We start from the raw sequence: 20904 nt of genomic DNA on the forward strand, positions 1-20904 counted from the left end.
ATGTGCTTAAAATTCCACAACTGCCACTCAAGTAACTTTGCCACCAAATTAGTCAGTGACAAAAGGTATATGTACTTTATCACAAATTTAATAACCTTGGTGTAAATGGTTGATGGTGTCCTCTGCCTTGTACGGTGCACTTCATAGCAAAATACACAATAGTCCAAATGTTTTCCTTGTCCACAAATGCCCTGTCAAAGCTGAAAGACTCTTATCAAAAGGGGGAAGCGGGCTTGCTTGTCCAGAGAAACAAATATGAAACTGCAGTGCTCAACGTAAATAACTGCATGCTCAGCAACTAAGGCTGGTGATGCCGAAGACCTAATATTTCTAGGTTAAAAGGAACAAAGGAGAAAAGACCACTGCGGCGTATTAATGTTGTTTCAAAAGTATGACACCACAAAATTTGTGGAGTCAGTTGGTGTATTTAGTTATGTTGGTCACCTCCTGCACCAATTTTTAATAAGATTCAAATGCGTTGCTACCAACCAGGACCTAAGCCGGACCTATGATCTAATAATAATAATAATAGTATCTATCTATGACCTATATGGACCCTCACCACCAGTTTGGTCCAGGTTTCACACGTGGCTTCTAGTGAAGTTCGAAGCTGCTTTGTAGAGCTGACAGGAGACTTGCAGAGTAGAGAATTTTTTATTTATATTTTCCATAGAACATGTAAAAAACAATGTGCTGTACCAACTGTATTCAAAGACAACTGTATTCAAAAACAAATATACTTTGTTTTAGCTATGTGCATATTAGCAGATTACAGGTGACCGATGACACACAATGGGCGTCAAGGGTGAGAACACAAGAATACTACCACTGCAGGCACTGTCCTGAAATTCTAAGTCACCATTTGTCAGAAAGCAATGACCACGTACAGCCTAAGGATCATATTTAGCTCCTTCCATTATTCTTTTTATTGACAGCATGTTGGCTGCCATCCAGTCCATGAAAGTGACCCTTATCGTTGAAAGAACGGTTCAACAGCAAGCGAGCTGGTGATAGTGTCCATGATGGCGAAACCTGAAGAGGAGATACAAGAAGGGACATAAACACGCTATGTTGAGACATTGTGTATGTCCCTTCCTATCCCTCGTCTCAGGGTTTTTCGCTATGGACCTTCATGATGTTTCCTTCCGGAAACTTGACATATTTTTATGTAGAATTGTGAAGGTACAGCTAGGTGCTGTTAGCAAATCACACAGTACTTTTCTTGAAACGAGAATCCATAGAAGGCACACAATCATCTTCAGCATTGCACACATCTATGGGACATGTTAATCACTTTGGAATGTCACAGACAGGTCATGGAGGCCGGCACATGATTAGTGGTGTTGAACAGACAACTATTTGTCATATTTTAGGCACAAAAAGCAGTTTTGTCACCTGCATGTTGAGACAGATGTATCTCTACATACTTTGCGATGACACAAATATATGAAGCAAAAAATGTACTCTCTAGTTCATTATGGTTATTAGTCAACACTGCCAAGAATGTGGGAACACAGCCTTTTACCACCTACACTCTTCAAAATGACCTTCACACACGACACATTGTAGGTCAACGAGACTCCAGAATGATGTCCTCTCCCTCCCCATTAGCTGAAAACATTTTTCTACAACCTTGCATAAGGGGAAGTTAGTACAAGAAACGCACACATTCCTTTTTTGAGCAAATTAGTATTCAGAGCGTTACCATACTGTGGTAGGCCTGCAGTGCATTACGTGGTACAGCACACACTGTAAAAAATTTCACCGTAGAACATGTCCCCCATTCTAACGACAGTCTTCTCCAGTTTTTCAAACTGCCATTTCCCATAGTGCTTTATGGTATGACACAGTATTTCTAAATCTTTACTGTAGTTTACTGGTTGTAGCAGAAAAAAAGACATCACTGTTCTCGATCACAGGATGCAAGCCATAAGTGCTATACGGAAACAGTACATGCTGCTCTCTAGCAGTTGTTCGTGTTTGGACATGGTATGGTGCATGCAGGGTAAATTCCATGGTTAAAATATCCAAACGTGAACAACTGTTAGATTACATGATGTAGAATGCTCTATAGTACAGTAAAACCTCCAAAGTCGGACACCTCCCTACCTCGGACAACTCCCCATGATTTCATTGCACGGGCAGGCTCCCATTGAAACTACATCGGGACGAAATTCTCTATGTCGGACACCTCCCTATCTTGGAAGTAGGATAGGGTTTTCCCTGCAAAGTCGGACAAAACCCTGGCCAAATTACCTCAATATCGGCCCATCTTTGCACCAAAAAGACCCAAAATGAGCCAATGGCCTTCACTTTTGCCCCTTTTATCCCCTATACTGGTCTCAGCATTTCGTTGCTTTAGTTTTTAGAGTCCAAAAACAAGTGATGTCAGTCTACATTGTAATTCTTTATGTGAGCACTTGTCTTCAGTTTGTCTAGAGCCTTTGAACGAGCACTGCACCAAAGCTATCAGAAGTGGGCTGACGCTTCAGAGACAAGTCCTTGCTGCTCGAAAAGCTCCAGAGGTAATGCCATTGAGTAGAATCTGAACGGAATTGAATATACGAAAATCAGTAATAATTATCAGTGAAGAGTGGGTAGAGGTACCACTACCAGGCACCACCACCAGGTACCACTAAGGACCTTAAATTGAAGAAGGGGGACATTTCTCACAGCTGTGATCTCTTCCATTTTTTGTTGCCATCATATTCTGTAACTTGGACACCTCTATAAGTAGGAGACGCTTCGGCTGCACCGCGGGTGTCCAACATAGGAAGGTTTCACTGTATTTGTGTTCCGTGTCATGTGACCACAAACAATATATGCTTTTGCTCATGCTGCACAGCACAGGCGAATTGAGCTGCATGTGAGGATAATAACATGAAACCCGAGGTGCGGAGGAAAAGGCATGACTTTACGGTCTCTGTGTCAGTTGTTTCATGTTGTAATTGCGTACCAGCTCGTCTGTACCTGAGAATAGGTTTGATGCATTGTACACGCACCATACACATGCAGTATGTGGTGTGTTGTGATAGTAATGCCACTGCCAATTGAAGAATAATGCTCCAGGTGGATTGTTTCGGTACAATCTTGAACTATGCATACCAAGGGGTAGGGCATCTGCGTGACAGGTTTACCTGGAAGTAAGAATGTAAATGTTAGCATGTCATTGAATAATTAACATTATCAATGTACTGCTGCAGATAATACAAACAATAGCACACATGATGCTCCGATATGTTCTGCAGGAATGTCTCTGTACTCACAATATTAGTACAGCAGCTACAGAAAGGCATAAAACAAGTTTTTGTATACATGATACCACTTGAATGCAACACAAGCTTCTGCTGCACTGCCAGAACACCACGGCGGACAGGTTTACCTTACTTCACCTCAGAAAAAGTATGCACTGTTGCACACATGATGCTGTTTGAATGTCTCGAAAAACATAATTTATGACCAAAAGACATCAACTGGAAGATTTCGATTTACCTTAGTCAAAACTGAGAAAAAGTATGTGCTGTTGCACACATGAAACTGCTTGAACTGCTCTCGAGCGCTCTGGAAAAACACCTTATTTGTGACCAAAATACAACAGCTGAGCCAACATTGAATTTATACCTTACTCAAAATACACAAGATTTGCTGCCGTGCATATGATACGATGATACTGCTTAAATGTACTCTGAAAGCGCTGCCACCTCAGGCATGGTTGCTCTAAGCTAGCGAGCAACAGCAAGGGTATACGAACACAAGAAGTCGAGCACAAGTGATGGAATGCACTTGATTAATCAGAAAATGAAATGTCTCAGTACCAGGTGTCACTGTTCCGTCAACAAAAACAGATGAACTTTGAAGGGGCGTCTGGTTGGCACTGGTGACAGCCTTCAGCTTGAAACCCAGACGGTGATAGTTGAGACGTGGAGTGCAAGCTTTTCGGTGGTGCCAGCATGCCTGCGAAATCATTTAACAAATAAGGCAATTCCAAATCTGTACTGAGAATACACCCGCTGGGGCGTAATCTCTAAAGGATGAAGCAGTAACCGACAGATAGCGTATTTATTTTTCTCTTCTACGTGATGCAATTTGCACCGCATGACTGACTTGTCTAACATATTACGCGTCTTACCTTTATCTGCTGCCTAGTCCTGCCCCTGCAATCTCCTGCTGCAGATAAGGTTGGCACAGCATCCCGGACGAGACATCTTCGGCTTCTTGTGAAACAAGTTGCGCACTGCTTCCGTAACATTCGTATAAGCCAGATGAACAGATCAAATCGCTCCTTTCGAAGGTGGCACCCAGTCGAAGTTGTAACCGATTGTTGCAGTCAATAGATTTCTCTTTCGCCTTTCGGAAAATTGTGGTTTGAAACATTGGAACTGCATGCTGAAGTGTTCTTGCAGACGGGAGCAAAACGCTCACACATTCTCGGTACGCAGCACAGAACACGAATCACACCAGGAAGTCTGTACTGGCCTAGCAAATGCTTTGCAGTCGAAGGAAGCAAAACTCACGTTCCTCGTGGGTTTAGTGAAGTCCAGAAATATACTGGCTCCCTAATAGCGAACTGTTTATCACTTCCCCAATGTGAATCTGCGCAGCAGACGGCTCGGCAGAAGAAACTGGCCGGCTTGGCGGAAGAAACCAAGCCAAAAGTCATGCCAAGCCGGAGCGCGGGCAGACCACGAATGTGTCGTCGACACAGGGTTTGCAGGCCACCAGACGGGATGTCAGTGAAACTAAAAATTCACTTTTTCGGAAAACCGCGAGGAGTTTGGGATAACTATTTTGCATACATAATCAGTGTTCCCTTATGAACACATCGTGTGAGTACCATTCCATTCTGTAACACTCGAAAATCGGCGTAGCTGAGCTTTAAGAATCCAGCGTTTAGAATCTGATATGTTCAAAATCCTAAACGCCGCTAGCGTAGCGTTGCGTGCGTGCCCAACGGCGTGGTGAACTGTCAAAAAACACCTAAACTAACCTAACCTAACCAAATTCTAACAATTTTCGCTGCTCTGATGTGGCCGCCATGCTAAGCCTAACGGTCGCCAAAAACCTGGTTTTTATTCGCGACAATGACTTCTATACTGACGTCAAAATCCGCAATGCTGCGAGGTTTGTCAGTAACACGTATTATTCAACACTATCATTCCGCCATTCTTCATATTAAAGCTTTAATTTAGAAATCTGGGATTTTGAACATCTTTGATTTTAAACGGTGGGTTCTTAAAGGTGGAATATCGTGCCATCCCCTCGCAAAGGCCCCTGTCCCCTCCACGTGCGAACCAGAGAAAGGTAAACAGTAGGAAACCCGCCATGCGTTTCGTGTGTTTTCCGTTTTGCTAAGTGATACGGTGTTAAATACCTGCTGTGTTTATGACTGTACTTCGTCGCATTTGGATGTAGTGTCACTTTTTTATTTCCAAGGTGCACACGGCTTCGCTGACGGTGCGGGAGAACGCGATCAACTGTTGCTGTTGCTGGCGGGTCCAAACGGCATTCTACGGCTGGGGGAGTGTTTGTGTGCTTGTATGTTGTGCTGTGTTTTACGGTGGCTACAGAACAAGTTCAAACACGATGCACTACCAAGGCTCTGCCTTCGTGGCGGAAGCGAAGGGCACCACGGCAGGTCACAGTTAAACGTGCTGTTTTGAGTGGCCCCATAGAAGTCTACACTCTCAGAAAAAAAAAAAAAAAAAAACGGATAGTAAGTGTGAAAAAACGATGAAATTCTTCACCTTTATTCTATACGTCATGGGCTTCCACTGACCGCTTTTGACGGATAGTAAAGGTGGAATTTGATCGTTTTTTGACGGATATTTTATGCGTAGAGTCTTTATGCTTATATTTCCCCTTATTACGGCCGTATACCACTACTTAAACCGGATAGTATTCGTCAACACAGAACGCTGTATAGGCGTATCAGACCATTTTGTCGCTGCAAGGTAAACGACTTTGTACCAGCGTAATCTTCAGAACAAATTGCATGCAAAAAACTGCGAGATTTGAAAGGAGCATACAAAAAGCGACACTCGAGGTGCTTCTCCGGCAAAACGGTTATGCCTGGTATTGCGCGCTTCAAGCGCACAGACAGACAATCACTTTTTAGGTGCTTTCGCAGATATTCCACACTGCGAATAACATTCTACATAAAATATATGTATATATATATATGTTTATAAGTCCCAAACGTCGCCACACCAGCATTGGACAGCTGTTTCGGCCTTATTGGGCCTTCATCAGCAATGCGTAGGTGGGCGACGTTTGAGCGAGTGGCGTCGGAAGGTCACGTGGAACGTGATGTCCTCTCGTCAGTGTGATAAACTCACCTCTGAAAGCCCAGTGCGAAGCCAGTAAAGTATTAAGTGATTGACTATATATATATTTGTATCTAAAAGCTGGCACATGAATGATAAATGACTCCCGCATATGCGGATTACGAGCACACATATCTGTATCACACAACACAGTGCATCTCACATTATCTATGTTTATTGCATATATGCGTGCCCTGTGTTGCAGAACTGTGTCTTAAAACGAGATTCTGTGCAGCATAAGGACCACGGCACATATGCCGGCAACAGAGTTAGCAGTCACTTGGGCAGTAAAAGCAAATTTTTCTTACAGTGTATCGTGCAAATTCCTCAAACACAGATACAGTTGCTTGGAATAAACAGGGAGGGAGGGCAGCATTCACTGCAAACAAAATTGTTCAGCGCAGTATATATTATACTAAACACAATGAGTCAAAGTTACATTTTGTTCAATCTTTCACAACCATGGTTATACAAATGCATAAATTTTGCTCTTGCACAATTTAACTAGCAGAAGTCTTTGAGTAAGGAGCGTCTGAACATATTTTTCTCGATGTAAATTGATGTTCTGAGGGTGGAACATAGAAGAAAGGATAAACACACAAAGCCTCAAGAAGGGCTCAGTGGACCGGTAATCCAGAAGATGTGGGTTCGAGTCCTACAGCTGGCATCTTTTCAGTGACTTCCTTCCTTCATTCATATCTTACTTGTTTTGTCATTCAGCTGATGCTGATAAGAAGAAGTGCACAACAACATACTCCCATTCAGTCCTCTATCCATTTTGTGTGATGATCGCATCAGTTAGGCCCTGTATATAGTCTCTTACTACGGTAACATTTTTCGAATATTGAATAGCCTTTTACGAGGAACACATGAAGCAGCCCATGCATCCATATGCCGATAAATAAGGCCCCTCACACAGGATACCCCAAGTAACAAAACTGAGGCGTCACCCTGGTTTACAAGCCGTCCCAGTGTCAGTTTCTGATGTTCCTGTGTTGCAGGGGAAATCGGCATCTTCCACGTTTTACCAAGGAATGTCTTTTGCCCAGGAGGCTTCTCAATCTCATCTGGCATATCTTTCTGAAGAAAATCAAATGTTTTCGCATGTAATACAAGGACAAACACCATTATAAAACTTACAAGTGTAATTGCGGATTGCTTGACCGTCCTTGACTTGAGGAAGCTTTTATGTTGATGAATGTAGCACGGTTGACATCGGTGTCGATGAGGGCAAGTGTAATCCTTCTTGCCAAAGTTCTTTGACCTGAAGGCATGAGTGACACGTGACGCAGTACTATTTCTGTGCCATGGAACTGCTTGAAAAGATCATATCGGCATGTGGCTTGATGTTATCAATCCCAGGAAGGTACCACCTATTGGGAAAATAAAATTGCATGTAGAAACAGAACTTTATTGATGAAGCAAGCACAACTTACAGGTCACTTCAACAGGTGAGCTGTACTGGCTGTATATGCGTGACAGAGCGGAGCCCTGTGAACTTTCTTCAGCAATGTACTGTACAGTACATTGCTGAACAGGATACATTGCGCAATGTACATGCTGTTCAGGAACAAGATCTAAGGCAGTTGAGGATGCATGCGAGGTATGAGCAGTATGGATCATGGCTACGAGGAGTGTCTCCTGTTCCTGAGGATGCATTTGCTTCAACACATCATGCTGAGCTATAATCTGCAATAATAATTTGAACTGCAACTACAAAGAAAGATTTTGAAACTGAATCACTCACACAGACGCTTCAACGGCGGGAAACTCATATACAAAAATAAAAAGAAAACGAAAGAGGCAAAAGTCACCTTACCAAAATGATCTGCTTGTAGATGGCCACACATAAGGTACCAGTCCGGTGAACAATGGGCGTACGCATATGAATTTGCAGCGTGGAGATAGCCGGGGCAATCGCAACTCTGGCCGACGTGCATGCTGGCCGACGGCGTGCTTGACCGACTAATTCGTGCGAAGTTGTCTCGCTCGATGCAGTTTCTTCCCGCCATATGTTTGACATGAAATAAGTCTGTTAAATTTAGTTAACTCAAGACACCGAGTCCAAAACGTGGCCCCTTACATTGGTGCTGGACGATGATTGAGGCCATGAGACGCCAAACGCCAAGAGAGTGTCGGTTATCCCAGCAAAGGCCTGGTACACTCTTAAAAAAATGGTGTACTTTAACTTCTTTCCTTGCCACATATATAACACCCTTCTGGAGAGTACAATTATGCTCAAAAGGGTGTCTCTTCACTCCCTCGAGGGAGTAGCATAACACCTTCTCCCTGCCGGGGAGTAATATTACTCTCCAGTAGGGAGAAAGGTGTTATGCTACTCCCTTGAGGAAGTGAGGAGATACCCTTTTGAGCGTAATTGTACTCTCCAAAAGGGTGCAATATATGTGAAAAAAAAAAGGAGTTAAAGTACACCCTTTTTTTAAGAGTGTAGTTAACGCACGACACCACATACGTGCACGCGCTCTCAGAAAGTGGGGACCGTATAGCATTTGAAGAACAATATGCGTCAATATAGCCATAAAGGACTGATATTGCGACGCAAAGCCTCAGTTTATCCGTCAAAGCGAAATCTTGTGCGTCAGAAAATAAGAGTAAATCGTGTTCCTCGTGCCATTTACGCATAAAACTCCGGCCCTTACGCTTACAGCGGACACGTTGACGGGTACCATGAATGAAACACAGCTTGACGGATACAGCGTCAGCCGTTCTGTCGAAATTTACGCTTAGTAAGGGTAAGGTTGGATGTAAGCGTAATTTTATCCGTTTCGTTTCTGAGAGTGTAATAACAGTGGTGTCTCACAGTTTACCGGGAACGAGCCTGATCATCCTACGTTCGGGTGCGACTGCCGCGGTACCAGGCTTGGGTTGCTTCACAGTGGAAGATGCAAGTTCGTAGGCGTGCTGAGGAATGGTTGCCGACGTCCTGTCGTTCACGGTAGCTTAGACCATTGTAGCAGCCACACGATTAAATTTACCATTTCTACGAGGAAACTCGCACTTCGCCCTAGATAGTTGTCTACTCCGCAAGACCGTAATTTTAACACAATGGGAAAAAATGTTTGCAGGATGCTCGCCCGAGCAAACTTATACGAGAGCCTGATGCCGATGCTGATGACAGCTGATGACATGGAAACAGCTCTGTGGTAGGACTACGCTTTTATACTTTTTATATGATTGGCCAACAGTGTGAATGTCTTTTTGTTTGTTTCTTACCTCTTCTCGCATGCTTTCGGTTGGTGATCCAACTTCTACGCATAATCTCTTTTCATACTTCAAGACCACTCTCGCAAAAACAAAACAGCAAACAAGCGGTTCACCGTTTGGCGTCAGGACCCAGCTCTCCCCTTAAGGTTGTCGGAGCAGAGCGAGAGACTGCTGTTTCAGACACAATTAGAAGATGATTTTATGTTTTTTCCCCGGTGAATGCTGCTTGCCTGTTAAGTAATACACTGCATTCTGTTAATATACACCAATCACAGAGCCAGGGTTTGAGATGTGGCTGGAGGCAGCGCAGAACACTACATGATGAAGGACGCTGCCGTGTTTCGGCTTAACACACCGTGACATGAACAGGTGTGCTTTATTTCGTGCCTCAAGCATTGAAAACTTGTGGCGCCTAGAGGGCATACGGTGTGCAAATGAAGTATATACAAATTTGTGTGGCAGCACCTGCACACAGCCGTACACAGACAGCCATGGCAGCGTCAGTATAGCCCATTTAAAATGCATGAAGTCAAAGCTTGCGTCCCTCTGTTAATTCCATTGCTCCCAGTCTACATTTGTCAGTTTTTCGTTTTTGCTTTTAGTAGCATATTGCTATGTAGTCAAAGCCTATGTTCATAAAAAGTTAGGTTATATTAAAGCTGCTGAAACCACGGAACAAAAATATTGGAGTTCAGAGCTTACCACACCTGTTCCATGCCACCGGGCCCATCTAGTTGTGACCACACGCACAGGGCAATCCGACACTAGTTTACAGATAATGTCGTTGCTAGTGCCTGTAATAACATTAAGGGTGAACCGATGTGAACCGTTATCTTTTTATTCCAGAGCCGTTTTCCTAGCAGTGCTCGTATGAAAACTGGAACGTAAAACTTTCGGTTTGGCACGTTGGCTGCTAGTGTAATGCGGTATGTCTTTATCGCTTTGCCCATGATGAATAAGTACACTGACCAACATGCCCTACAACTTCTCCTCCGTTCTATAAGCTTTCGTCCTATGCTGGGCCAATACCCCGCACTGCTGCTCTTTTGTCAGGCCTCCCACTCCTGCAGTGTGGAACATATATTTTCGGAAATTCTTATTTTGTATGTTCAAACACTGTTTACCTCGACGTAGCTGACGAGGTCAGTAAGGTGAGCTTTCCAGTGCCGGTACTGCAATGCCTGATTTGTAAATTTAATTCTTCATGTCACAGCATAGTAGTTTTATTGCATTGCGTGTGAAGTCTAGCCGTACATGTATCAGGCCGATTTGAAAAATTTTGCAAAGAGAAGTAGCAAGCACAGTGTGGTCACCTAAGGAGTTTCATGGACAGAGCGTGACTGGAAAGCCCTGCCAGCAGTTTGCAAAGGACAGGGGTCTCCGGGGTGCGGGCATTGACTCTCCGTAAACCGTGTGCTGTAATGACTATGCATATTTAGTCATTACACACACTGCCAAAAAAATTGGACTATTTTTCTGTTGTGTGGACAGCATCCACTTGTTCAAGGAGCCCTGAGATATGACCCCCATGTTTATTTTTTTTTGTGTGTTGTGGGGTGTTCCAACAGAAATGAAATGCTTTTTTGCAGATGAACGACAGGTGTAAGTGACTTGCACAGCGTGTGTTTGACACACTTTTCATAAATCCTCCCACTCTTGGGAACTGGTGCCCCTCTACATGAGTCCCGACCGGTAATGATGGTATGCCATTGAGTGGCGATGACGGTGGCATATCCCATGGCCGCGCCGATGAAACTGAAGAGCGTGTGCACCAGGCTCGTGTCCATCCTCATCGTCGTCCACCGGCCGCCACGTCAATCCCCCCCCCCCCTCTCAGACGCGGAGCGGCGATAAAGCAGAAGAGGTCCACGACTTCACTAGAGGAGGGCACAGAGGGTGACCGCGGTTGATGTGCATGGTTGAATAGGTTAATGGCACGACACATGTTGGCGAAGCATCACAACTGGTGAGTCACAACGGATTAAAAACAATTAAAAACCCCCAGTGCTGGGTAGGACGAGGACAAAGGATAAAAAAGGACAAGGACCGGCACTGAACTGCAACCAAGTGAAGTTTATTTTTCTTTTTTCGAGCAAACCTGTGACACCCCTCTCACCCCGCAAAAACCGACCAAAGAGAGCGCTATACACCAGAAACGAGTTCTTCCAAATCTGCTTGCCTATCTGTTGTTTCGTGCGTTGATAAATTCTTCGATTTTCTTTGTAAAATCAATGGATGCCATACTAACACATTTATCCCCATCCTCTTGAATGAACCTAGCCTCATGATAAAGAAGCTTCCCTCTTCCGTGCCCGTGAAAAAGAATTTGCGTTCCGCGATAATCTGGGGGCTGTTTCTTTGCAACCATCGCAGTCTTTTACGTGATCTTTTAAAGTTGCATATTGGGAGCTCGGCCTGGCATACTCCTGCAACCTGACGTTGACGCATCTCTGCGTTTGCCCAATGTAATATTGCTTACAACCTAAAGGTATTTTGTACACGACATTCCGTTTGCAACCGGTGAACCTAGCTTTGTGTTTTATTGTACATTCCGGTTCTTCTGAATTATTGACTTTCCTCGGAAGTGATGCCAGCGCGCCCCCTTTCCTGAAAACCACGTCGACGCCATACTTTCTCCCTAGCTTTTTCAACCTGTGTGACGCAGTATGCACATAAGGGATCACCGCGAAATTCTTCTCTAATTCTGTTTCTTTGGTTTTTCTTTGAACGACTTCCGCCAGGACACGATTACAGGAATCGTAAAGCATAATATCGGGATACCCTGACTTCTCAAATCTGAATATCTGCTGACGGACGCTCGTCATGACCTCATGACAACAGGAGTTGTCTAACGCCCTTCTTATAGCATTTTTTATGATGCTGTTCTTTACTGTTTTTGAATGGTGAGACTCGAACAGCAAAACAGTCTTTTCCGTTCTTTGCTGGTATCTCCAACAGAAATGGGAATCCGACTTTTTAATGTACAAATACAAAAACTGTCATTCCGTCCCGTTACTCCACTCAACCGTGAAACACATGGGTGCCCCGATTTGTCTTATTGTGTCAATGACCTCTTGCAAATCTACGTTCCCCTGGACACAGAAAAAATAATCGTCTACATAACGAAAGCCCTTCAAGATCCCAATTTTTTTTTCAACGTTGGCAGTAGCAATATTTCTATCAATCTCTGCGAGGACAAGTGAGCTCAAGGTTGGTGCAATTCTAGACCCGATACATACTCCTGTTTTTTGTCTGTATACCTGACCTTTTACCTCCATCACGGTGGACGTCAAGTAAAGCTCCAAGAGTTTTATGAACTGCTCCATACCGAGCCCTGACCCGTTATGAAACGTTATTACTCCGTGCGCCTCTATCGAATCGAGTCACAACGAACCGTTAGTCCGAGAAGAGCGGGGAACAGAGTGAGGCGCCGGCGAAGTGGTAGTCCCGCGGTGCCGCTACCAGCACGGGGGCCGAAGCTCTGACAGTCCCAGGGGAGGGAGGGTGAGGCTGTGCGAGCCGTGGAGAGATGCCGAGACGCCGGCTGAAGCGTGCTGTGGCGTCGGCTGCCGCGACCAGCAGGTGAGCGTGAGGCTCGAGTGTCGCAGCGGGCAGTGAAAGAGAGTCGGGGTGCGGTGAACATCGGGCAGAAGTGATGGTTGATGAAGCTGTGAGGCGCGTGTGTGCCGGTTCATCGTGTTTTGTAGGAGAGCGTCAGTAGGTAGGAAAAGTCCACTAGCCAAGCTCAGGAAGCCATTCGGGAACGAGCACAGGATATTGAATGCAATGTACGGATTAGGGTCGTGGCAGTGGGTCTGGACAGGTGAGGTTGAGGATACATGGAAATCATCAGGCTCGATCGGTTGCCGTGTCACAGAGCAACCGTAGCGGTCGGACAGATAGCAGTAGAGGGGCTTCCAAGCTGCGCTGCAGCGTGCCATCGGTGCTGGACTTGTCGGAAGGTTGCCAAATTCGGGATGGTAAAAGAGCCACATTACCTCGAACTTTATGTGAATCGTTTGGGTCGCCGTAGTATGTAAGATGTAAATGTAAGAGGAGGTGGTGTTTCTCTACAGGTCACTTACTGACATTTACATTGTGTGGAGGTTTATACGATCCGTCAAGGACAGGTATGTATCAATAGTTATGCCAAGAGACTTAGTACCACTAACCTTTTCTAGTTTGAATCCCTTGAGAAACAATTACTTAACCCTAGAGCACGAAGTCTTCTGTTTAGGATGAACGAGCATGTGGTATACTTGATCAAGCTTTTTTTTTATGGCTTGGTTTTTATTTGTCTACCTGAGGCCACATGCCCAGTCGATTGATATATAATGGTGATAATTAATTAGCATTTATATATGCCTGTGGACGGCAAATAAACAGTGTACAATTAAATACAACTGATCAACTGAGTTCTATTTCTTCTTCTTTTTTTTTTCTCAGTGGAGAGACCCCCGGCTGCGGAGAATTTCACAGATGTAACACACCCAAGGGCACCCGGGTGTATAAATAAAAAGTAATGTAAATAAGTAAACAAGTAATAAACTTGGGGAAAGAAAAGGAAGTGAGATTTATTTGTTTCGTGTTAGTTCGTGTTTCGACCCCGAAAGCTCTGCTCCATGCTGTGCTTGCATTTCCAAAATTCCGCATGGAAGTGGCTTTCTTTCTTGGACATGCAGTAAAAAGAAACGTGGCAGCCAGATTGACTTTCTGTGTGAAGTGGAGTTCAAAATTAGGACGTGCTCTTGCTCTAAATAGTTTAGAAACTGTCGAGAACAGACAGCAATGCAATAGGTGTCAAGAGGGCCACGTAAGGCAACAGGTGAGCTCTATGTGTCACAGGTGCATTATGCAAACGCTGCTTTTCAATGTAGTTTTAGTAAAAAGGCAATGCCCTTCCACATAGCAGGAGCTCAACAGAATTCCAAGATGTATGAGTTGCCAATTTTCAACACTTGTGAATAATTTGTCAAGCACCGGCAATAGGCATTCTGGGTTTTTTTAGCACAAAATTTATAGGCTACATTGTTAGCCATGCAGCTGGCAATGCAGTATGTGGCCGCACGCCAAGTGCCCGCGCAATGGGTCATATATATTGCGATTCAAAGGCCGGCCTCCAAACCATAACATCATTCTTGGGTAGTGACTGTATGGCGCCAATAGTACGGGACATTCTCATCGCATACAAAAAAGCAGTAGATACTGGCCACGACTGCTTATGGATTCCTGGACATGTTGGCATACGTGGTAATGAAGCTGCAGATGAGATCGCTGGCGGATATAGCGCACCTATCGTCAACGGAACACACGGTGACATATTCCACGTAAGATGTGAAACACATGCTGAAATTGCTGACAGGACACGTATACAGAAGGCAATGGTTACAAGTCAATAGGCGGTCATCCTTGCTTCATCAGATTGACCCGGAGCTGAAATTCCGTGTTCCGTCCAGCATACCGCGACCTATACAAACATCTTTGCATCGGCTTCGCCTTAACGTTCCGTATGGTCAACAGTTTCTCCATAAAGTCGGCAGGGACTATTCAGCAAACTGTCCAGTGTGTGCAGCTGTGGAAAACACGGAACACGTCGTTATGCACTGCACAAGATATGCATCCCAAAGAGCAACACTGAAGCCTGCTCTAGCCCCCTTGGACAATAGAACCTTCGATATAGTCAATGTGCTAGGTGTATGGGAGCCCAAGAAGAGGGACGCGGCGTTATCAGCGCTTGTCAACTTCATAGTGAGGAGTGATGTGGAATCTGTATGTTAGAACCTCATTCTATATAGACATGTGTCGTCGAGTTCCCCGTTTCAGCTAGTTTCTTGCAATTCAGTTCACTTCTACGGGATGTAGCTACGCACATGAACGCACAGTTCGATGACTGGGATGGGTGATGTATTTCTAGTTTTACCTTTTCATCTTTTCAGTTTTCTTGCTCCTTTCATTCATTTCATTTCCTTTGTGGGGGTAGCAGAATTCGTCAGGTGACGAATTCAGTATCGTCCGTTTTTTTTCTATAATCAAACTCAAACTCAAACTCAACTCCAACAGAATTTTAATAAGAATTTTCATAACAGTTTTTAAAGTTCAACAGAAAAGCAATAGTAACTCTGCAATACGGTGTATAGTGAGAATTGTGCAATAAAAAGTCTAATGAACTCTTTTTGAGCTAACTCAACACTGTGAATGCTCAACAGAAAAGCAATTTAGTAATTCTGCAACAGTGCCTCTATTCAGGATTGTACAATGGAATTGTTGTTGAGTTCTTGTTAAGGTAACTCAACACTGTTAATGATCAACAGAAAAGCAATAGTAACTCTGCAATAAACTCCCTATTGAGCATTGTGCAATAAAATGTCTATTGCTTATTTTTTTTTACCTATATCAATTCACATTGATATTCTATTTCGTTTCTGCTGACGCAAAAAGGAGCTCAACAAGATGTTCCCAGAAATTCCCAACTCATTTTCGTAAGGCATAGGTACCCCACTGGTAGGGCCTTGTGCCACCCCTGCGCGAGCGGTGGTTCGATGAGGGCATTTTTGTATTGAAGCGTACGTTCGAGCTCAATCGTGCGGCGGGCATGCGCAACTCAATAGGCGCTGTTCGGAGGCGATGGATCCGTGCTTCTCCCCCCTCTCCCCCCTCCGCTAACCATTTTCTACCGTGAAGACTTATGTCATATACACGCGAGCTCAAGGTGCTAGCTTCCACTAAAGTGACTAAATTGAAACCAGAAAGTAGCAACAGTACACCAAGTACTTTAAACACTTGAACAGGCGGCTCAACATTTGAATGGGTGTACCAAATATTTTCATATACACTCTCTATAGATACGCATGTGACGTCAAGAAAGGGTATTCAGACAGCCACGAAGTAGTATAGAACTACAAAAAGGCAGAGTTTGACGAAAGTTTACAGCAGTACCGTTAGTTACAGACGTAAAGTTTAGTTCAAAAAGTTATAATTCACTTACGAAAAATATCTGGTATATTTTGACTTATGTATGTGTGTATCGCGGGGAAAAGCCAGAGGGCAGGCACATAAAAGATTTGAAAATAAAACTGAAACCCTGGCTATACGCTACTGTTCGTCAGGTTCGAGCACGCTATCTTGGGACCAGTGAGGTGGTCACGTTTGCAACTGACGCACCCAGGCCATTTCTATCAGAGAGAGAGAAAAAAAATGATATTTCGCTGTGGTTACCGGGTCGGGTAGTTATGGTGCACTTTGAGCTAAAGCTTTTCCGATGAGGGTGCGAGAGGGGCAACCGTCCCGTCCGTCTCCCTCAGGAGTGGTGCCGGACGGCAGTGATTTCCCTGTAGAATTTAGGGTACAATTTCCCCTTCCCGTCTTATTCTTTTCTGCGTAGCTCTCAAGTGCACAACATTTGAGCAGCACAATAAAATATCAGACTTTTATACTCGTCTCGTTTCGTCCATTTGTGCCCTTCCCTGGTCAGGATCACTTTGTTTTGAAGGGTGTCTTCTGGAAGCGTCGTTTCGAAGAGGCACATTTTAGAGAAAATGCTGGCGTGTTACATTTAGGTGATTGTCCCTTTAAGAGAATCGCGCTTCATCAAGGTAGTTATTGTGTTCAACACTGCTAAACCTTTTTTGTGCCTTCCCCGTTTTCGCAGTACACACACACAGGCAACGATCCTGCTTGTGACGGATAAGAATACGAAGTTTTTTAGATGTCATAAAATTCGGTAAGGCCACCAATATGTCGCGTTGACATATGAACCAATCGTCTGCACATGACATCGCAGGTACTGCACGCGACACGGTTGTCTGTAATCTCCACCCTGTGGCGAAGCGGCCCCCAGACCGACGACGACGACGTTGACGACGTCCCGAAATGACTTTCAATTTGTCAGAAACCAACGAGGCGTGTGTTGTTGACGTCACTCTGAACTGCACTAGCGGCAAATCTACGAACATCGTCTCTCCTGCTTCCGTTCACATCCAGGCGCCTACGTGTTTACGCTTCATGTTCTTTTTTTTTTCTTTTTTACCTCTCAACGTTTCCACTCGACATAAGGTCGTCATCACTGTCAACCTTTTTAAAAGCAATCCGTCCGAAAGGGAAACAAATATATATATATATATATGTATATATATATTTAAGAATCTCCCCATTCCTAATCTCAAAATAAAGTCGTTGTCGTTGTTATTTTTCTGAATCACATCGAGAAAGCTGACTTAGCAAGATACACGCAACATATACTTTCTTATATTTGAAATGAAAGGTCGGCACCTCAAAAAATGAGGACTACAATACTGAAGTCGGCAAACGAGCTGCTGTAGACACGAACAAGTGGAATACTATACTTTCTCTTGCGGTCCCTGAAGACGGCACTATATATGCTGAGTCGGGGGTAAGATAAACGGGGACAAACATGCGAAGCGGGCAAACCATATTTCCTCAAATTCCGGAAAATGCTCCTTGTTTCCGAAAGGAATGGGCGCCTCAGTGTGAGCGGCCACCTAATGTTTGTACAGGTAAACTCCGGACCACCTCCATGCCCTCCTGCAAAGAGCAGACGGCGCGGATAAAAAGAGAAAGAACAAACGTGTCACACGAAAATTATGCGCAGTTAGATGGGCAGTGACCTTATCAACTCGCTCATTTAGTCTAATCATCAGTCGACCAAAAAGCCATTTCGTTCAGCCCATAACGACATTTTCTAGTTCCTTGCGTCTCATGTCCTTGCATATTAACGTAATTTATCGATCGCGCTATGTATGCACGAACATAATATTCAGTTATTTCAAAATGTAAAAAAAAAGAGTTCTCCTTACCGTTTGGTTAAATGCGACCAAAAATAACAAATACATTTGACACAGTAGGAACACGGCAGAAGACCACTGTAAAAAAGCAAGAAAATAACATGACCGCACAAATACGGGTGCGCAACAGAGTATCGTCGCAAAAGGTTTTATTCGTGCTTTAATGCACTTTGTTGTTAGATAAAACGTGATGTAGAGGCCTAGAGGGACAGATAATTTTAATTCTTTAAATCGAGCAGTCAAATCTGTTGAAAGAATGTTGTGCAGAGAAAACATGTCTTGCACAGAGTTTTATTGAGAGAACGGAAGTTGACGTGAGGTATAAACATATGACATGCGAAAACATGGTTAACGATATGAATTATATGCACAATATACAAATATTTCTATTTGTCCGATTATATTAGGGTGAAATCCATGTGGAATTCCTAATGATAAAAAATGATAAAGATTAGCAATCAAATTGCTCGCAATTTCTGACGTGCTCATCAATGCCAGAACCAGGGGCCTCGAACACATATCCAGTAAAGGATTTCGTCGACATCAGTCCACATCGTGGTGGTTTCCAGTAATAGGAAATGACCGTAATAACCATAAATACCCGGTTCCCCGATACCAATAAAAAGTAAGAGGTGCATAGATTTACTACGATGCATATCTTTACGTAGAACTATACATGTGGGCGGTGCGAAAAATCAAACGAGGTTGCATATGCAATCATGCTTTTATGGTCGACTAATCACGGCAGTATAGAGATTATGTGAAATCATACACGGCAAGCATGGGGCGATGGCGCGAAAAGCAGGATATGTGGCGGCCGAATCACAAGTCAGACAAATTTCTCACGAAGTCCGTGTCGATGCGCGAGCCGGTGAATGTCAAGGCACCGTTTTCGAGGACAGCCTCTAACCAAACCTGTCGCGCACGAAGTCGAGGAAAGAGGCGTTCATACCAGCCTTCTGCGGCTAGAAGGCGATTGATGTGGCCAATAATTGAAGCGTACACTTTGATGTAGTAGGATATCAGAGACCTCGACTTGCTCCCTGTGAGTGCAGCACGTCGGCCGCGATAGTGCTTTGCGTGTTGCTTCTTGTGCAAATTTTGATTTTTGAAGTCCATGATCCCACCTCGGTCTAGTTTTTCTACAGGCTCCGCCTTGCACTTTTATGGGACACCCAATTGCCAGGCTACCTTCCTCATGCCTTGTGAGGAGACAGACATAGTTCTGCGGCAAGGCTGAGCACAGGAGCAGTGCTCATATTGTGCAGACGGACGGACTGTACTGCAGTGATTTATCCAGACACCCCCCTAACACCCCCAAATGTTCAGTGACATCTCCCTAACGTTTTCACCTGTATACCCCTGGAGGGGTTGCCCTTGCGATTTCAGCTTTAGACACATGTCGGTAATGGTATGCTAAGCTGTAACGACGTAACTACACTTTAAAATCGGTACCTTATAACGTACCTTATATCGAGCTGTACCTGGTAAATATCAGGTACATCAGTGCTTTTCCGCAGTTGCTTTAAGAGGTACAGGGCTAGACAAAGGATTTCGCTTTGTATGTATGAGGTACAAGCATATTTATGGGGTACATGGTCAGTTTATGAGGTACCGTGACTTGTACCGTATAAAGCAGTACCTGTTGCGCAAAATCGTATTGTGCTTTCCGCTGCTTTCAGCACTTCTTGCGTTCAAGTAACGCCCCAAAGGGTTCGATGCAGTCAGATAATGTACATGTACATGTACTGCTTGCGACATACTTGTTTGATATCTCCAGCCCCCGTAAAAGCGGGTTACCGAACCAAGTTGCTGTGCTACCGTCGCCTTCGCCTCACTTCCGTTCCCCTGGTGGCGGCGGGGCTGCGCAGCGCCACCAGACGGGAGAGATGGCGATCCGATAACCGCGCATCGTCTGCTAGCTCCAAATGCGTCGACGGGGCAGCGCTTTCCTCGGAACGAGGAGTGCGATGCGTGGACCGATGAATGCTCAGAACACCTCAGGGATAACACATCGGGAACAATCGAGAAAGTGTTGATAAAATTATCAACACTTTCTCGATTGTTCCTAACGTGTTCTTCCGCCCTCTACGCTTCCCTGCCCAGGCGAATGAGCGCAGTGATTGAGAGTGGAGGGGCACCAACGCATTACTGAGGTCCTGTGTTCCACAGCGTTTCTTTGCCTCATTTTGTATAAATTTATTATTTCTTTTTTAATTCCTAGCCAGCAAGCGAGGCTTGCTTGCTTCACATAACACCAGTAAATAAAATGAAGTAATCCTTCGCTTGTGCCAGTTTCACGGAGCAGCCGTGGTCCCTTGCATTACTGTGACACCTTTCACAAAAAGTCCTGATGACCGCAGGAACTGCTCAAATGTGGCCTAATCCCGGTGTACTTATGCTTCAAAAACAGTAAACAGGAACAAAAGGAAACAGGTTACAATTCCCATTGCACTCAGCATTCCGAGGAAAGCGCTGCCCCATCGACGCATTTGGAGCTAGCAGACGACGCGCGGTTATCGGATCGCCATCTCTCCTGTCTGGTGGCGCTGCGC

The sequence above is a fragment of the Ornithodoros turicata genome, chromosome 2 (genome assembly GCF_037126465.1).
Source record: "Ornithodoros turicata isolate Travis chromosome 2, ASM3712646v1, whole genome shotgun sequence".
Taxonomy (NCBI): domain Eukaryota; kingdom Metazoa; phylum Arthropoda; class Arachnida; order Ixodida; family Argasidae; genus Ornithodoros; species Ornithodoros turicata.